This window comes from Bufo bufo, chromosome 6 (genome assembly GCF_905171765.1).
Source record: "Bufo bufo chromosome 6, aBufBuf1.1, whole genome shotgun sequence".
Lineage (NCBI taxonomy): Eukaryota > Metazoa > Chordata > Amphibia > Anura > Bufonidae > Bufo > Bufo bufo.
Window position 1 is genome coordinate 35,056,588 of NC_053394.1, and position 16,996 is coordinate 35,073,583.

Consider the following 16,996-nt stretch of genomic DNA (forward strand, 5'->3'; position numbering starts at 1 on the left):
GTTAAAAAACAGTTTTGATCAATATGCAAATGACCTGATATGTGTCCTGTGTCCGGAGATGAGCCCAGCGGAAAGGAGCCCAGCACCGCCCCGCGTCCTCCGAATCTCCTCCTTGCTGGCTGACGTCACAGAGCTGGAGCGCCGAAATCTCGCGATGCGCGAGCTAGCGCATGCACGGTGTCGGCATCATGTTCATTCCCTGTACTAGCATCAGCACAGGGAACGAACTACGCATGCGCTAGCTCGCGCATCGCGAGATTTCGTCGCTCCAGCTCTGTGACGTCAGCCGGCAAGGAGGAGATTCGGAGGACGCGGGGCGGTGCTGGGCTCCTTTCCGCTGGACTCATCTCCGGATACAGGACTCATATCAGGTCATTTGCATATGGATCAAAACAGTTTTTTAACACAATAAACGTGCACAGAGCTATGGGACCTGGGTATTGCGGATGTGCTAGCGGCCATCTAGCAGCCCATGTCCTCAGCTCTATGCACTAAATCCAGGTGACAGGTTCCCTTTAAGGGTTTTTAATACAAATAATGATGCGATTAAAAATACAATTCCTCCCGTAAAAATAGTTATATCGGGAGTAACACATAAATGTTATGGCTCTGGGAAGGTGGGGAGGAAAAAGCGAAGACAGAAAACACGACGCCTGGCAGTGTCACAACGGGGTTAATTCAGTTCAAAGGAGGGGCATTCAAAGAGCCGAGGGGGGCACTTGGGGCAAAAGCAGGGGCTGTGCCTCCAAAAGAGGAAGGTGAGCATTCATGTGGGAACTGTGCTTGGAGCCAGCCATGGGGGCACTCTGACTAATGCTATTCCTGAGGACAGTCTGGTTGGCACCATTCATGGGGGCACTCTGGCTAAACTTTCTTATCCGTGAAAACATTGAGCCGTATTATTAACCACAGGCTGTATCCGGATTCACTAAGATCAGAAAATCCCGCCTGTCCGCGATATAAACGTTTCGGAGCGATAAACATCACTCGGAAGTAAAATGTCGAACAGGACTCTGTGAGGAAGTTTGTCCCGGCGGCCGCGCCGTAGCTGTAGGACAGCAGCGTGTCACGTGACCAGAAGCAGTTGAATACGATGTAGCAGCTGCAGAGTGGGAGAGGAGGAGGAAGATGCCAGCGATGTGAGTACACGGTCTGCCCTCCTGTTTTCTTACTGGGGTATACTGGCATATACTGGGACGAGTTTTACTGGACTGTGCTGGGAAGAATTTATTGGTTTGCTGTTGTGGAACTACAAGTCTCAGCAGCTGAGCCCGGCTAGAAATGATATTCAGCTGTTTATACTGCAACTGAGCAACTTGTAGTGTTCTTAGACGTATTATTAATTGTAGGTTGTATAAGATGTGGAACTACAAGTCCCAGCAGCTCTTACACCACACACAGGCACTACAAGTCCCAGCAGATCACCACACATAGGCACTACAAGTCCCAGCAGCTCTTACACCACACATAGGCACTACAAGTCCCAGCAGCTCTTACACCACACATAGGCACTACAAGTCCCAGCAGCTCTTACACCACACATAGGCACTACAAGTCCCAGCAGCTCTTACACCACACACAGGCACTACAAATCCCAGCAGCTCTTACACCACACACAGGCACTACAAGTCCCAGCAGCTCTTACACCACACACAGGCACTACAAGTCCCAGCAGCTCTTACACCACACACAGGCACTACAAATCCCAGCAGCTCTTACACCACACACAGGCACTACAAGTCCCAGCAGCTCTTACACCACACACAGGCACTACAAGTCCCAGCAGCTCTTACACCACACACAGGCACTACAAGTCCCAGCAGCTCTTACACCACACATAGGCACTACAAATCCCAGCAGCTCTTACACCACACACAGGCACTACAAGTCCCAGCAGCTCTTACACCACACACAGGCACTACAAGTCCCAGCAGCTCTTACACCACACACAGGCACTACAAGTCCCAGCAGCTCTTACACCACACATAGGCACTACAAATCCCAGCAGCTCTTACACCACACACAGGCACTACAAGTCCCAGCAGCTCTTACACCACACACAGGCACTACAAGTCCCAGCAGCTCTTACACCACACACAGGCACTACAAGTCCCAGCAGCTCTTACACCACACACAGGCACTACAAGTCCCAGCAGCTCTTACACCACACACAGGCACTACAAGTCCCAGCAGCTCTTAACACCAGACTCTGCAGCAGCCCCTTAGTGACAGTTGGTAGGAAGAGCAACAGTTATATGTGTATCTGGTGATGGACTACAAGTACCATCCAGCCCTACTACATGTCTGTTGGAATCTCAACTGTCAGTTGGCACCCGCTCTATGTGTTGAGGAACTACAAGTCTCAGCACTTGTTATGCAGAGGATCCCCCAGTCTTGGGTATGACTGGTTTGTAATGTTAGATGTCTGGTGTGGATGACTTCTGTCCTGGGGCCCCACCATAACGTGTTCTCATCGGGGGCCACTGCATTGATGAAATTGTAGGTGTAGTGTGCAGATGGCTGCTCCTCGGGGTGAAACAAAGGGGGTCTCAGTGTTGGGGGCGACCGCTCTAGATGCTCACGCCGGCACCTGAACATCAGACAAGTTATAAGGTTTGCTTGGTTGGAGTCTGGGTGCTGAGACCCCACTTATTGCTAGGGCTACTTTCACACTTGCGGCAGGACGGATCCGACAGGCTGTCCACCCTGTCGCATCCGTCCTTCCGCTATTTTGCCGTGCCGCCGGACCGCCGCTCCGTCCCCATTGACTATAACGGGGACGGAGCTCCGGCGCAGCACGGCAGTGCACAGTGAAAGGCCGCCGGACTAAAAGTCCTGCATGTCCGACTTTTTAGTCCGGCGGCCTCTCACCGCAAACTGCTGTTCTGCGCCGGAGCTCCGCCCCGTCCCCATTATAGTCAATGGAGACGGAGCAGCGGTCCGGCGGTAAAACAAAGGGGCAGAAGCGTTTAGTTGCGTGCTGCCCCCGCTGTTTGGACTCTCTCTCCTTTGACTTGTATGGGGAAGATTTATCATGAAACTAATTTTCAAAGTTTTGCCATAATTTACGCCAAAATTAGCAAGTGTCTCACAGCGCTTGATAAATTTGGGGTCGGCAACCTTCGTCTCTCCAGCTGTTGTGAAACTACATCTCCCAGCATGCTCCATTTACTTCTGTGGGAGATCTGAGGGCAGCCAAATAAGTGTACATGCTGGGAGTCGTAGTCTCCCCACAGTTGGAGTCCCCTGTTCTAGGGGGACCTTTATCAAGCCCTGTATACCAGAAAACTGGTGTGGAAAAATTGCAACGTTTGGCACATGCTTTGCTCGCACAATATATATATATTTTATATTATTTTTAGGGGGTTTTGCGTCCTGTTCGCCACTTTATCAAACTTTTTTTTTAAAGTCGCAGTTGATAAATCTGGCTTAAACCATTGCACTTATCAAAACTGGAATGATGGCTGAAAAAATTCAAAATATTGTGAAATTATTTCTCAAATATGCCCAAAAAAAGTCACAAAGCCCTATTTTGCAACTATTTAAAACAAGAATTCTGGGTGCAGGGCTTGATTGACTCCCCTATCAGTCTCTACACCTCCTGCACCGCGCTTCTCCTGTGACGCCAGCTGATGCATCCATATAGACCAGACTTCATGAGTTCTGTCACGAACGGTGTCATTTGTATCATTGCAGTCAATGAGGGACAAATTCAGATGGAAATGAACAATGCTACCTTTCCTTGAAGTTTAGGGATTTCCCCCCCCCCCCCCCCCTAATTTGGTGCACTCCTCTATTGGGCTAGTTCCACTCCTGTGCTAAAGTTATCCGGCATCTGGTTTGAATGGGAACTGTGCAATGCTTCATTTCCTCTGTGGGTGGCGCTGTGTATATGTGAAATGATGGTCAGTGGTTGGTCCATGTGTCTTCCTGTTGCCCCCTCTGTGTCATCCGTGTAGAGCATCTCCTACCAATGGTCCGTGAAAACCACTGTCACTGGTTTCCAAGGACCCATAGACTTCAAAGGGCGTGTTTGGTCCGGATAGCAGACTGCATGTTGCCGTGGTTTTTCCACTGAAACCACTGGTGTGAACAAACACAGTGAAGAGGTTACCCCTATAATGACCCCCTCCCCCAATGCCTGGGCCCCTCATATAGGGTATACTAACCCCGCACGCCGGCACCAGAGTCACTCCTGATCCCTGCACAGCCGCTGGATGTTTTGATCTGCGCGACGGGGAGATGTAGTGGCGGCTGTGTGGGGGTCAGGAGCGACACGGGTGCCGGGCAAGTACAACTTCTGTGTCATTATAGGGGTTGAATAACCCCTTTAAAATCAATGGGTATGTGTGCTGGAGAACACGGACAGCACACATCCTTGATTCACTGTCATGTGAATTAGGCCTTGGCTTATCTGGAAGCGCTGGCTACCTCACCAGGTGGGTCAGGGATCCGCAAATCACTGCATAGGTGTTGGACCTGCAGCTATCAGACATTGGTTTTTCCTGTAGGTAAGCCATGGATTAGGGTTGTTTCGGGTATCGATCGAATTGTCGATACCCAATCGATACTTTTGTCTGGTATCGACCTCGATACCAGGATTTGCCTTTTTTTTTCGATACTAGGCTTCGCTATTGCGCAGTCTAGTATCAGAGAACATGGAGCGCACTGCTCTCAGCGCGCTCCATGTTCTCCTCAGCAGCACAGGGGAGAAGGAAGCAGTGTCTCCCTCCCCCTGTGCCGCTGCTGCCACCGGTGTGGAGAGAGGGGCGGGTGCACTGCGCCACCAATGAAGGTAAACGTTTAATACAAATCCAGGAGGCGGGTGCTGGCGGGGAGCTGCAATCAGCGGCAGTTAACTCCTTAGGTGCCGCACCCGCCTCCTGTATTAAATGTTAATTATCATTGGTGGCGCAGTGCGCCCTCCCCCCCCCCCCCCCTTCCCCTCCCCAGTATTAAAATCATTGGTGGCTAAGTGCGCCCCTTCCCCCCACCCCCAAGTATTAAAATCATTGGTGGCATCGGCCACAGGGTCCCCTCCCCTCCTCTCATTGGTGGTGCAGTGGCAGCTTCTGATCGGAGCCCCAGCAGTGTAATCCTGGGGGCTCCGATCGGTTACCATGGCAGCCAGGACGCTACTGAAGCCCTGGCTGCCATGGTAACCTCCCTGCTGCTGTGTGTACTGTGCCCAGGGCAGCAGGGAGAGTGTGAGGTCCTAGTCACCCTGATGGAGCTCTATCAGGGTGAATAGGACAAGGGATTAAAAGATCCCGGGTTCTTGCCCCTAAGGGCAAGAAGTGGTGCCTATGGTTAGGCTTAGTGGCCGATGCAAAAACTGCAGGAATTTATGGTTTTTGTTTAAATATAGATAGTGACATGGAAAATTAAAAATAACATCACCTATAATTCTTTAAAAATATGTTAAACATAAAAACAGGATTTAAACAATAGGTCGTTTTCTGATGACACATTCCCTCTAAGTCAACGGGGCAGCCAAATACAGTGTTTGTCTATCCCGGCAGTCCCTTAAAGATCTAGGAGCGCCGGAGCGCACTCTGCACTGCCTCTGCATTCAGCACAGAAATGCAGGGCCCTGTTCTCGTGGTTAGAGTCTCGTCAGTCAGACTAGGGAACAGGGAATGTTATTTGTGGGAAAACCCCTGTAAGTAGCTATTATAAAATATAATTGTTGGGCGGTGGAGCTGTGATTATAGTAATTGCATCTGCTTCCATCCTGAATTATTGCTTTTATCCTTTTAAATATGTGACAGTCATTGTGCGAATCTATAAAAAATGAAAGGGGGTTTGCATATTGGAGAATTCAGCCAAATTTCTAATTCAATGATTCAATTCCTCACTGTTTTCAAGACCTGTGCTTGCTGTCAAAAGTGCACGACCTTCAAACAGGATTGTGTATACAGAGAAAACGGTCAGTCTCTGATAGGACCGCCCACTGGACTCCTAAGCATGGATTCAAATTAGGGGTGGGCGATATGGCCTAAAATTTATATTGCGATATAATTTTAAGCATGTGCGATATGCGATATATATTGCGATATATTGTTTTCTATATTGGGGGGGTGTTTAAACTTTTTTTTTTTTTACTTTTTATTTAATAACTATTAGCCTCCTTAAGGGCTAGAACCCTTGTCATATTCACCCTAATAGAGCTCTATTAGGGTGAATAGGACTTTACACTCTCCCTGCTGCCCTGTGCTTTGTGCACACAACAGCAGGGAGCTGACCATGGCAGCCAGCCTCTCATGTGCCCCCCCCCAGCCTCTCATGTGCCCCCCCCCAGCCTCTCATGTGCCCCCCCCCCCCAGCCTCTGATCTGCTCCCCCCCCAGCCTCTGATCTGCTCCCCCCCAGCCTCTGATCTGCTCCCCCCCAGCCTCTGATCTGCTCCCCCCCAGCCTCTGATCTGCTCCCCCCCAGCCTCTGATCTGCTCCCCCCCCCCCAGCCTCTTATCTGCTCCCCCCCCCCAGCCTCTTATCTGCTCCCCCCCCCCAGCCTCTTATCTGCTCCCCCCCCCCAGCCTCTTATCTGCTCCCCCCCCCCAGCCTCTTATCTGCTCTCCCCCCCCCCCAGCCTCTTATCTGCTCTCCCCCCCCCCAGCCTCTTATCTGCTCTCCCCCCCCCAGCCTCTTATCTGCTCTCCCCCCCCCCAGCCTCTTATCTGCTCTCCCCCCCCCCCAGCCTCTTATCTGCTCTCCCCCCCCCCCCAGCCTCTTATCTGCTCTCCCCCCCCCCCCCAGCCTCTTATCTGCTCTCCCCCCCCCCAGCCTCTTATCTGCTCCCTCCCCCCCAGCCTCTTATCTGCTCCCTCCCCCCCAGCCTCTTATATGCTCCCCCCCCCCCCAGCCTCTTATCTCACTCCCTCCCCAGTATTAATCATTGGTGGCAGTGGCCACAGGGTCCCCCTCCTCCCCCCCCTAGTTCATTGATGGCAGTGGGCAGTTCGGATCGGAGTCCCAGCAGTGTAATGCTGGGGCTCCGATCGGTTACCATAGCAGCCAGGACGCTACTTAAGTCCTGGCTGCGATGGTATGTTAGTGAGCAGCATTATATTCACGTGCCCCGTGGCCGCCGGGCGCTCCTTCTTCTGTCTGTGCGGCGCATTGCTAATGCTTATAGCATTAGCAATGCGCCGCACAGACCTATGAGAAGGAGCGCCCGGCGGCCACGGCGCACGTGAGTATAATGCTGCTCACTAACATACCATTGCAGCCAGGACTTCAGTAGCGTCCTGGCTGCTATGGTAACCGATCGGAGCCCCAGCATTACACTGCTGGGACTCCGATCCGAACTGCCCACTGCCATCAATGAATGAGGGGGACCCTGTGGGATATGGCCGGCCACAGTCCCTCCCCTCCTCCTCCTACTCTGTCCTCTCCTCATCGGTGTTCAGCGGCAGCCGCGCACAGTGGGGAGGGAGGGACTCCCTCCTTCTCCCTCCACTGTGCCGGCCGGCGGGCTCAGGAGTAAATGGTGCGCGCAGAGAGCGCAATCATATCGCGGTCCGGCGATATGGCGAAAATCCATATCGTGGCCCAAATTTATATCGCATATCGCCTATATCGCCTATACCGCCCACCCCTAATTCAAATGAATAAAATACAAGTTATACTGACTCTTTACCCACAGAACTATACACTCTCCTAAAGAATTATTAGGAACACCATACTAATACGGTGTTGGACCCCCTTTTGCCTTCAGAACTGCCTTAATTCTATGTGGCATTGATTCCACAAGGTGCTGATAGCATTCTCTAGAAATGTTGGCCCATATTGATAGGATAGCATCTTGCAGTTGATGGAGATTTGAGGGATGCACATCCAGGGCACGAAGCTCCCGTTCCACCACATCCCAAAGATGCTCTATTGGGTTGAGATCTGGTGACTGTGGGGGCCATTTTAGTACAGTGAACTCATTGTCATGTTCAAGAAACCAATTTGAAATGATTCAAGCTTTGTGACATGGTGCATTATCCTGCTGGAAGTAGCCATCAGAGGATGGATACATGTTCTCATTCTGTTTACGCCAAATTCGGACTCTACCATTTGAATGTCTCAACAGAAATCGAGACTCATCAGGCCAGGCAACATTTTTCCAGTCTTCAACAGTCCAATTTTGGTGAGCTCGTGCAAATTGTAGCCTCTTTTTCCTATTTGTAGTGGAGATGAGTGGTACCCGGTGGGGTCTTCTGCTGTTGTAGCCCATCCGCCTCAAGGTTGTGCGTGTTGTGGCTTCACAAATGCTTTGCTGCATACCTCGGTTGTAACGAGTGGTTATTTCAGTCAACGTTGCTCTTCTATCAGCTTGAATCAGTCGGCCCATTCTCCTCTGACCTCTAGCATCCACAAGGCATTTTTTCCCACAGGACTGCCGCATACTGGAGGTTTTTCCCTTTTCACACCATTCTTTGTAAACCCTAGAAATGGTTGTGCGTGAAAATCCCAGTAACTGAGCAGATTGTGAAATACTCAGACCGGCCCGTCTGGCACCAACAACCATGCCACGCTCAAAATTGCTTAAATCACCTTTCTTTCCCATTCTGACATTCAGTTTGGAGTTCAGGAGATTGTCTTGACCAGGACCACCCCCCTAAATGCACTGAAGCAACTGCCATGTGATTGGTTGACTAGATAATTGCATTAATAAGAAATAGAACAGGTGTTCCTAATAATTCTTTAGGTGAGTGTATATCGTTCTATCATCTGCTTCTCCATTTTCATGATGGAAATTCCAACACAGTAGGAACTGTGGGACAAGTTGTACTTTCTAATGGCACCATAGTAACATAGTAACATAGTACATAAGGCCGAAAAAAAAGACATTTGTCCATCCAGTTCGGCCTGTTATCCTGCAAGTTGATCCAGAGGAAGGCAAAAAAAAAAACCCTGTGAGGTAGAAGCCAATTTTCCTCACTTTAGGGGAAAAAATTCCTTCCCGACTCCAATCAGGCAATCAGAATAACTCCCTGGATCAACGACCCCTCTCTAGTGGCTATAGCCTGTAATATTTAAAGGGGTTGCTCGGGATTGGGGACATTGGTCTAATAGTAATCTACTGACATACACATTACAAACATGCATGTACTACCTTTTTGAACATATTTCTCAAGCCTCGTTTTCATCCAGTAAATTCTTAGCCGGAAGTGAGTGTTTTCTTGTCTTCCGTGACGTACCAGGTCCCTGGCAGGCGAGCAAAGCCTCCTTTTCTGCTGCTCAGGGAGTCCGGTGATGTCACTGGCAGCCTAGATAATTATGCAGAGAGGATGGAGGGGCGGTAAGCCGGCCAACATTGCGCTAAGCCCCGCCCCTCCAGTCCAGTGACGTCACCGGGCATGGAGCTTTATAATGAATAATGGAGGCAGGAGGATGAATGTGTATGAGGGGGGGCAGATCGATGGATTAGTGCATGATGTGCAGGAGGCATGAATATGTATGAGGGGGGCAGGTGCAGGGACGCGATGTTATACAGTAGAAACCAGGAGATGCCGCCCTGCACTGGGACCCGCAGTGCGGCAGGAAGTGATCGCATAGATAAACAGATATGTAAACAATCTGTTGGGGACTGTAGGAGCCATGCTCCAGTGTAAAAGCTACCTAAAACCATCTTGTTGACATAGACTCAGCTACTAATGGTGAGTAAGATGTTTTAAAAAAAATTAAGTTTGATCCTGGACAACCCCTTTAATATTGCATGCGATGTAGTGGGAAAAGTGGGAAAAAATTCCAAATTGGGTGGAGTTGGAGAAAAAACAAACAAAAAAAAAATTGTGCTGTAGTTTTATAGGTTTTCGTTTAACAGTGTTTGATTTGTTTCCTTCAATAAAGTGTTTATGACCTTTTAATAATTTAGAGATAAGGGTTATTAGATGACCGGCACAAAGTGAAAGTAAAAAGTGCAATTCACACAGCTGGACAAACAGTTAACCTTTTGTGTTGGAACGGCTCAGCATTTTTAATATAGACCAAGTGAAAAAAAGATTTTTAGCCCAAAATGAGTAGACTGCAATCACAAAAATTTTCCCTTTTGAAGGATAACTGTCATTCTTTTAATTTTTTATTTTATTTGCTAGTTTATTAGAGCTAGGCATGTATGCCTGAGTTAGTCTGTCAATGATTGCCAAAAGATCTGTAATTACCTATAATAACAGCTTTCATTAATGTCCTCTGTCCCTTTCCACTGCTCCCTTAAAAGCCCGTTGCTATGGCTTGTCTGTCTCCGGCTAGGAAGACAGAGGGGCGGTCCTTCACACTGCAGGCCTGCATTAGGCTTCAGAGTGAGGAGGCGTGTCTCTCAGTAATCCAATCTGATTGGCTGGCAGGAAGTGTGTATGTGACCTGAGGGAATGCAGTTTTGGCCTCAGAGAAGTGGCAGAGGAGCCATCTTGAGAAGATCCTCATAATGTAGGATTCAAAACAGCAGTAACTAAGGGGAAAACTCAAGTAAAACAATGGTAAGTGAAGAAAGTAAAGATTGCTTTATGCATAATGCTGCTGCAGCAGTAACATATGCTAAAAAAAATTTTTTTGATGAAAATATGACAGTTATCCTTTAAAGGGATTTTCTGGGAGTGGCATACAGCTGACCTATCCACAGCGCTGTGCATTGTATGTTGGCTGTGCTTAGTATTACAGCCCAGGCCCATTCACTTAAATGCACATGGCAAGCATAGACTTCTATTATGACGGAATGCCTCTTAAAGGCTTCCGTAGTGCATGCCGTTATGGTCCGTGGTAACTGAATCCATAATGGAATTCTTGGATAACCCGAACCTTGTACGCCAGACTTGCTGGGAGTCGGACCTTCACAAATCTGATATTTGTGACCTTTCCTGAGGATAGGCAAACAATATCGAACTCCTGGAAAACCCCTTTAATAAAGCTTCATTTTATGTATATTAACCCTTCACAGACTGTTTTGTCCTTCCAAGAGGTTGTCTTATCAGAGAAAACCATGTTCCTAAGGCCTCATGCACACGGCCGTTGTTTTGGTCCACATCCGAGCCGCCGGATGCGGACCCGTTAATTTCAATGGGGCCGCACTCCGTGTGCTGTCCGCATCCGTTGCTCCGTTCCTTGGCCCCGCTAAAAAAAAATATAACATGTCCTATTCTTGTCCGCGCTTTGCGGACAAGAATAGGCATTTATATTAAAGGCTGTCCATGCCATTGCGCAAATTGCGGAACGCGCACGGGCGCCATCCATATTTTGCGGACCGCAAAACACACCATGGTCGTGTGCATGAGGCCTAATCCTAAAGCTGCAGCCGATCACCCCGGGACCTGTGTCAGGAACCCTCAGTAAGCAGCTGATTTTCCTGGGGGAAGCCACAGCAGGCGAAACATTATGCCTGCAGCAGGGGAATTATATGACTGCCTTGCAATGCAAAGACGGCTCAAGTCCTCCAGAAAGGGGAGACGTTTGTGCACGTCCCAAGTGGAAGGTATGATGTCCATATGCCCTAACACTACATATGCCCTGGGGTTGCGTGCACTAGAGTTGGTTCTTCTGCAAGAGACGGCCCTGGGAACTTTTTATCTGGTTCTAGTGACGGCATCCCTGGGAATCATAGGTAGAAGGGGGAGCCACCACTCCTCTTGTACGATGCCCCAGACTAGCTTGATTGCAGCACTGAAAGGGTTAACTGATAGGATCAGAGCTTTCTCTATAAGGCCTCTTTCATACGGGCTTTGCGGGAAAATGTGCGGGTGCGTTGCGGGAACACCCGCGATTTTTCCGCGCGAGTGCAAAACATTGTAATGCGTTTTGCATTCGCGTGAGAAAAATCGCGCGTGTTTGGTACCCAAACCCGAACTTCTTCACAGAAGTTCGGGCTTGGGATCGGTGTTCACCATGGTAAAAGATCATGTGACGTACCATGTGATGACCAGAGTGACGTCATCCCAGGTCCTTGAACTATAGTTAATGCTCACCACAGGTCCTATACAGTAAAAGAGACAGACGGAGATGCCGGGCTACGCGAGCAAGTGGATTAAGGTGAGTTTAAAGTTTTTTTTTTTTTTTTTTGTTTTTTTTTAACCCCTCTAGCGCTGTTTTACTACGCATTCTGTATTCAGAATGCTATTATTTTCCCTTATAACCATGTTATAAGGGAAAATAATAATGATCGGGTCTCCATCCCGATCGTCTCCTAGCAACCATGCGTGAAAATCGCACCGCATCCGCACTTGCTTGCGGATGCTTGCGATTTTCACGCAACCCCATTCATTTCTATGGGGCCTGTGTTACGTGAAAAACGCACAAAGAGGAGCATGCTGCGATTTTCACGCAACGCAAAAGTGATGCGTGAAAATCACCGCTCGTGTGCACAGCCCCATAGAAATGAATGGGTCGGTATTCAGTGCGGGTGCAATGCGTTCACCTCCCGCATCGCATCCGCGCGGAATACTCGCCCGTGTGAAAGGGGCCTTACAGCTGCCTTCTTTCACTGACCACATGGGCACTATGCGCGTTTATTCAGACCCAGTAGGTGCCTCAACTACTGTTATCTGGGTGCATGAAGGGGTTAAAATGGAACATGAGAAAAAAAAAAGATTCTGACCATTTTTTCTAATTAAAAAATCTTATTGAATCCTGCAAAAACATAATTGCCTGTAGAATACACCAGGAATGAGAGGGTTAAAGGGGTTGTCCGAGATTTTTATTTTTATTTTTCCAACACCCGGGACCCCATTTGTATGAGCTGTTTGAGAAGGCACCAGCGCTCCTGTGAGCGACGCGGCCTTCTGTCAGCTCACCAATCGGGGCCGTACAACGTATAGCGGCTGTGCGTGATATCGCTGCTCAGCCCCATTCACTTCTATGGGGCTGAGCTGCGCCTAGGCCATGTGACCAATGAACGTGACGTCACATGGCCTAGGAAAAGCTGCAAGAAGGCGCAGCGCCGGTGTCTTCTCCAACAGCTGAACGGCAGGGGGGTCCCGGTTGTTGGACCCCCACCGATCAGATACCGATGACCCATCCAGGGGATAGGTCATCAGTAAAAATATCTCGGAAAACCCTTTTAAGGATTTCAGATTTTTTATTTTTATTGAAAAATTCTCTTTTAGCTTTTTTTTTTTAAATAGTAGCATAACATTTGTACATTCGCTTGGAGGTCTTTGTAATTCTGCGTGTCTTCTCCGCTTATGACGGGTCTGATGAATTAGTATGTGACAGCTAGGACGGCTGCTGATGATGTCTGTGGGATTCTCAGGGCCCCGGAGTGGGAGATCGATGTCTGAGCCGACTTGTGTAGTCTCATTATGACTCTGCTAATTACACAGGTAAAATCCATCACGCATAGATTATTTGCTGCGGATTGGACTTGCTGCTGTGTTCCCAGTCCTGGGATGGAGTAATTACTGGGATGCTCTGCTGTGTTTTCCAGAAATAAACATCTGCAGTGCCCTGGTATATAATAGATATAATTGTATCACAGGCTTTGTTACACTGTAAAGGACATTTCCACGAATGTCAAATATTTACCAAATCGCAACACTAAATGCTGTGTTATGACAGGCAGCTGAGATATAAGGAGCTGTTTGTTGGGTCTGTACACTGCAGAACTGCTTTTAGTTTAACCCCTTAAGGACTTAGGACGTACCGGTATGGCATGTTTCCCGAATCCTTAAGGACCCATGACGTACCGGTAAAATAAGATTGCGGCGCCCCGGGGGTTAATCCGAACAGGATGCCGGCTGAAATCATTCAGCCGGCATCATGTCACAACGTCGGGGGGGGGGGTGGGTGGGTTGGGTATCGGCGATCGCAGCAAGCCGCAGGTCAATTTAGACCTGCGGTTTGCTGCGCTTTTAGACTATTCTGATCCCCGGGGTCTCTGACCGCGGGGATCAAACTTTAAAATGCCCGAAATAAAGTTTTATTAACCCCCCCCTGCACCCCTGAATGATATTATGTGGGCGGTTGGTGCAGGGGGGTGTCGCAGGCGGTGCGGGAGGCGGGCGGTGCGGCAGGCGGGATCGCAAACCTCCGCCCGCCTCCCCTTGCATAATCGTTGGCGTCTAGTGGGTATACCAGGGTGCCAGCACATTGCTGACACCCTGGTATAAACGGCTGACATCGGTGATGCGATGTCAGCCGTTTAACCCTTTCCATACAGCGGTCCGTACGGACCGCTGTATGGAAAAAGTTAACAGCTCAGGGAGCTGCTGTGCCTTTGCAGCCCCCCGATGGGAGAGGGAGAGAGCCCCCAGACAGCCCCGTCCTTACCCTTCCCCATCTGCGCAGTTGTGGCTACAACTAAGCAGACGGGGAAGGTTCCCATGGCAACAGGACGCCTTCTCAGGCATCCTGCTGTCCATGGTGCTGAACAGATCTATGCTAAAGGCATAGATCTGTTCAGACAAAGTGTAAGTAAAATACAGTACAGCACCCTATATAGTGTACTGTATTATACAGACATCAGACCCACTGGATCTTCAAGAACCAAGTGGGTCTGGGTCAAAAAAATGTAAAAAAAAAAGTGAAAAAAGTTAAGATAAAAAAAAACACATTTATCACTGAATAAATTTTTTTTTAAAAAAATACACTACACATATTAGGTATCGTCGCGTCCGTAACGACCTGATCTATAAAACGGTCATGTTACTTTCCCCGCACGGTGAACGCCATAAAAATAAAAAAATAAAAACTATGAGAAAATTGAAATTTTGCCCACCTTACTTCCCAAAAAAGGTAATAAAAGTGATCAAAAAAGTCGCATGTACGCCAAAATAGTACCAATCAAACCGTCATCTCATCCCGCAAAAATCATACCCTACCCAAGATAATCGCCCAAAAACTGAAAAAACTATGGCTCTTAGACTATGAAAACACTAAAACATGATTTTTTTTTTGTTTCAAAAATGAAATCATTGTGTAAAACTTAAATAAATAAAAAAAAAAGTATACATATTAGGTATCGACGCGTCCGTATCGACCGGCTCTATAAAAATATCACATGACCTAACCCCTCAGGTGACCACCGTAAAAAAATTAAAATAAAAACGGTGTAAAAAAAGCCATTTTTTGTCATCTTACGTCACAAAAAGTGTAATAGCAAGCGATCAAAATGCACCCCAAAATAGTGCCAATCAAACCGTCATCTCATCCCGCAAAAAATGAGACCCTACCTAAGATAATCGCCCAAAAACTGAAAAAACTATGGAGACACTAAAACATTTTTTTTGTTTTAAAAATGAAATCATTGTGTAAAACTTACATAAATAAAAAAAATTGTATACATATTAGGTATCGCCACGTCCGTGACAACCTGCTTTATAAAGTTACCACATGATCTAACCTGTCAGATGAATGATGTAAATAACAAAAAAAAAAACGTGCCAAAAAATCTATTTCTTGTTACCTTGCCGCACAAAAAAGTGTAATATAGAGCAACCAAAAATCATATGTACCCTAAACTAGTACCAACAAAACTGCCACCCTATCCCGTAATTTCTAAAATGGGGTCACTTTTTTGGAGTTTCTACTCTAGGGGTGCATCAGGGGGGCTTCAAATGGGACATGGTGTCAAAAAAACCAGTCCAGCAAAATCTGCCTTCCAAAAACCGTATGGCGCACCTTTCCCTTTACACCCTACTGTGTGCCCGTACAGCGGTTTACGACCACATATGGGGTGTTTATGTAAACTACAGAATCAGGGCCATAAATAATGAATTTTGTTTGGCTCTTAACCCTTGCTTTGTAACTGGAAAAAAAATATTAAAATGGAAAATCTGCCAAAAAAGTGAAATTTTGAAATTGTATCTCTATTTTCCATTAAATCTTTTGCAACACCTAAAGGGTTAACAAAGTTTGTAAAATCAGTTTTGAATACCTTGAGGGGTGTAGTTTCTTAGATGGGGTCACTTTTATGGAGTTTCTACTCTAGGGGTGCATCAGGGGGGCTTCAAATGGGACATGGTGTCAAAAAACCAGTCCAGCAAAATCTGGCTTCCAAAAACCATACGGCGCACCTTTCCCTCTACGCCCTACTGTGTGCCCGTACAGTAGTTTACGGCCACATATGGGGTGTTTCTGTAAACGGCAGAGTCAGGGCAATAAAGATACAGTCTTGTTTGGCTGTTAACCCTTGCTTTGTTAGTGGAAAAAATGGGTTAAAATGGAAAATTAGGTAAAAAAATGAAATTCGCAAATTTCATCCCCATTTGCCAATAACTCTTGTGCAACACCTAAAGGGTTAACGAAGTTTGTAAAATCAGTTTTAAATACCTTGAGGGGTGTAGTTTATAGAATGGGGTCATTTTTGGGCGGTTTCTATTATGTAAGCCTCACAAAGTGACTTTAGACCTGTAGTGGTCCCTTAAAATTGGGTTTTTGTAAATTTCGAAAAATTTCAAGATTTGCTTCTAAACTTCTAAGCCTTGTAACATCCCCAAAAAATAAAATATCATTCCCAAAATGCTACAAACATGAAGTAGACATATGGGGAATGTAAAGTCATCACAATTTTTGGGGGTATTACTATGTATTACAGAAGTAGAGAAACTGAAACTTTGAAATTTGCTAATTTTTCAAAATTTTTGGTAAATATGGTATTTTTTTTATGCAAAAAAATTACCTTTTTTGACCCAATTTTAGCAGTGTCATGAAGTACAATATGTGACGAAAAAACAGTCTCAGATCGGCCTGGATAAGTCAAAGCGTTTTAAAGTTATCAAAGTTATCAGCACACGTCCGTTTTATCTTTCCTGATCTGTTCCGTTTTTTGCGGAACAGATCTGGACCAGATCTGGACCCATTCGTTTTCAATGGGTCCTGGAAAAAATCGGACAGCACAATGTGTGCTGTCCGTTTCCGTTGTTCCGTTCCGCATGTCCGTTTAAATATAAAACATGTCCTATTCTTTTCCGCAAAATTCGGATCCTGGTACAATACAAAGTCAATGGATCCGCAAAAAACGGAAGACATTCGGATGTCATTACGTATGTCATCCGTTTTATGCGGATTCCGTTCCTGGA

The 16,996-nt window shown here is 47.3% G+C and overlaps 1 protein-coding gene across 3 annotated transcripts in view; it reads left to right on the forward strand.

The window, feature by feature from the left end:
• Window positions 1-1,066: 1,066 nt before the first annotated feature.
• R3HCC1L (R3H domain and coiled-coil containing 1 like) overlaps window positions 1,067-16,996 on the forward strand; it is a 46,944-nt gene continuing 31,014 nt past the window's right edge. For 2 of the 3 annotated variants that reach the window (XM_040437095.1, XM_040437097.1), the window contains exon 1: window positions 1,071-1,139. The gene's annotated coding sequence lies outside the window, so the exon portion shown is untranslated. Of the gene's footprint in view, window positions 1,151-16,996 lie in introns of all 3 variants that reach the window. The other variant, XM_040437096.1, reaches the window with a different exon arrangement.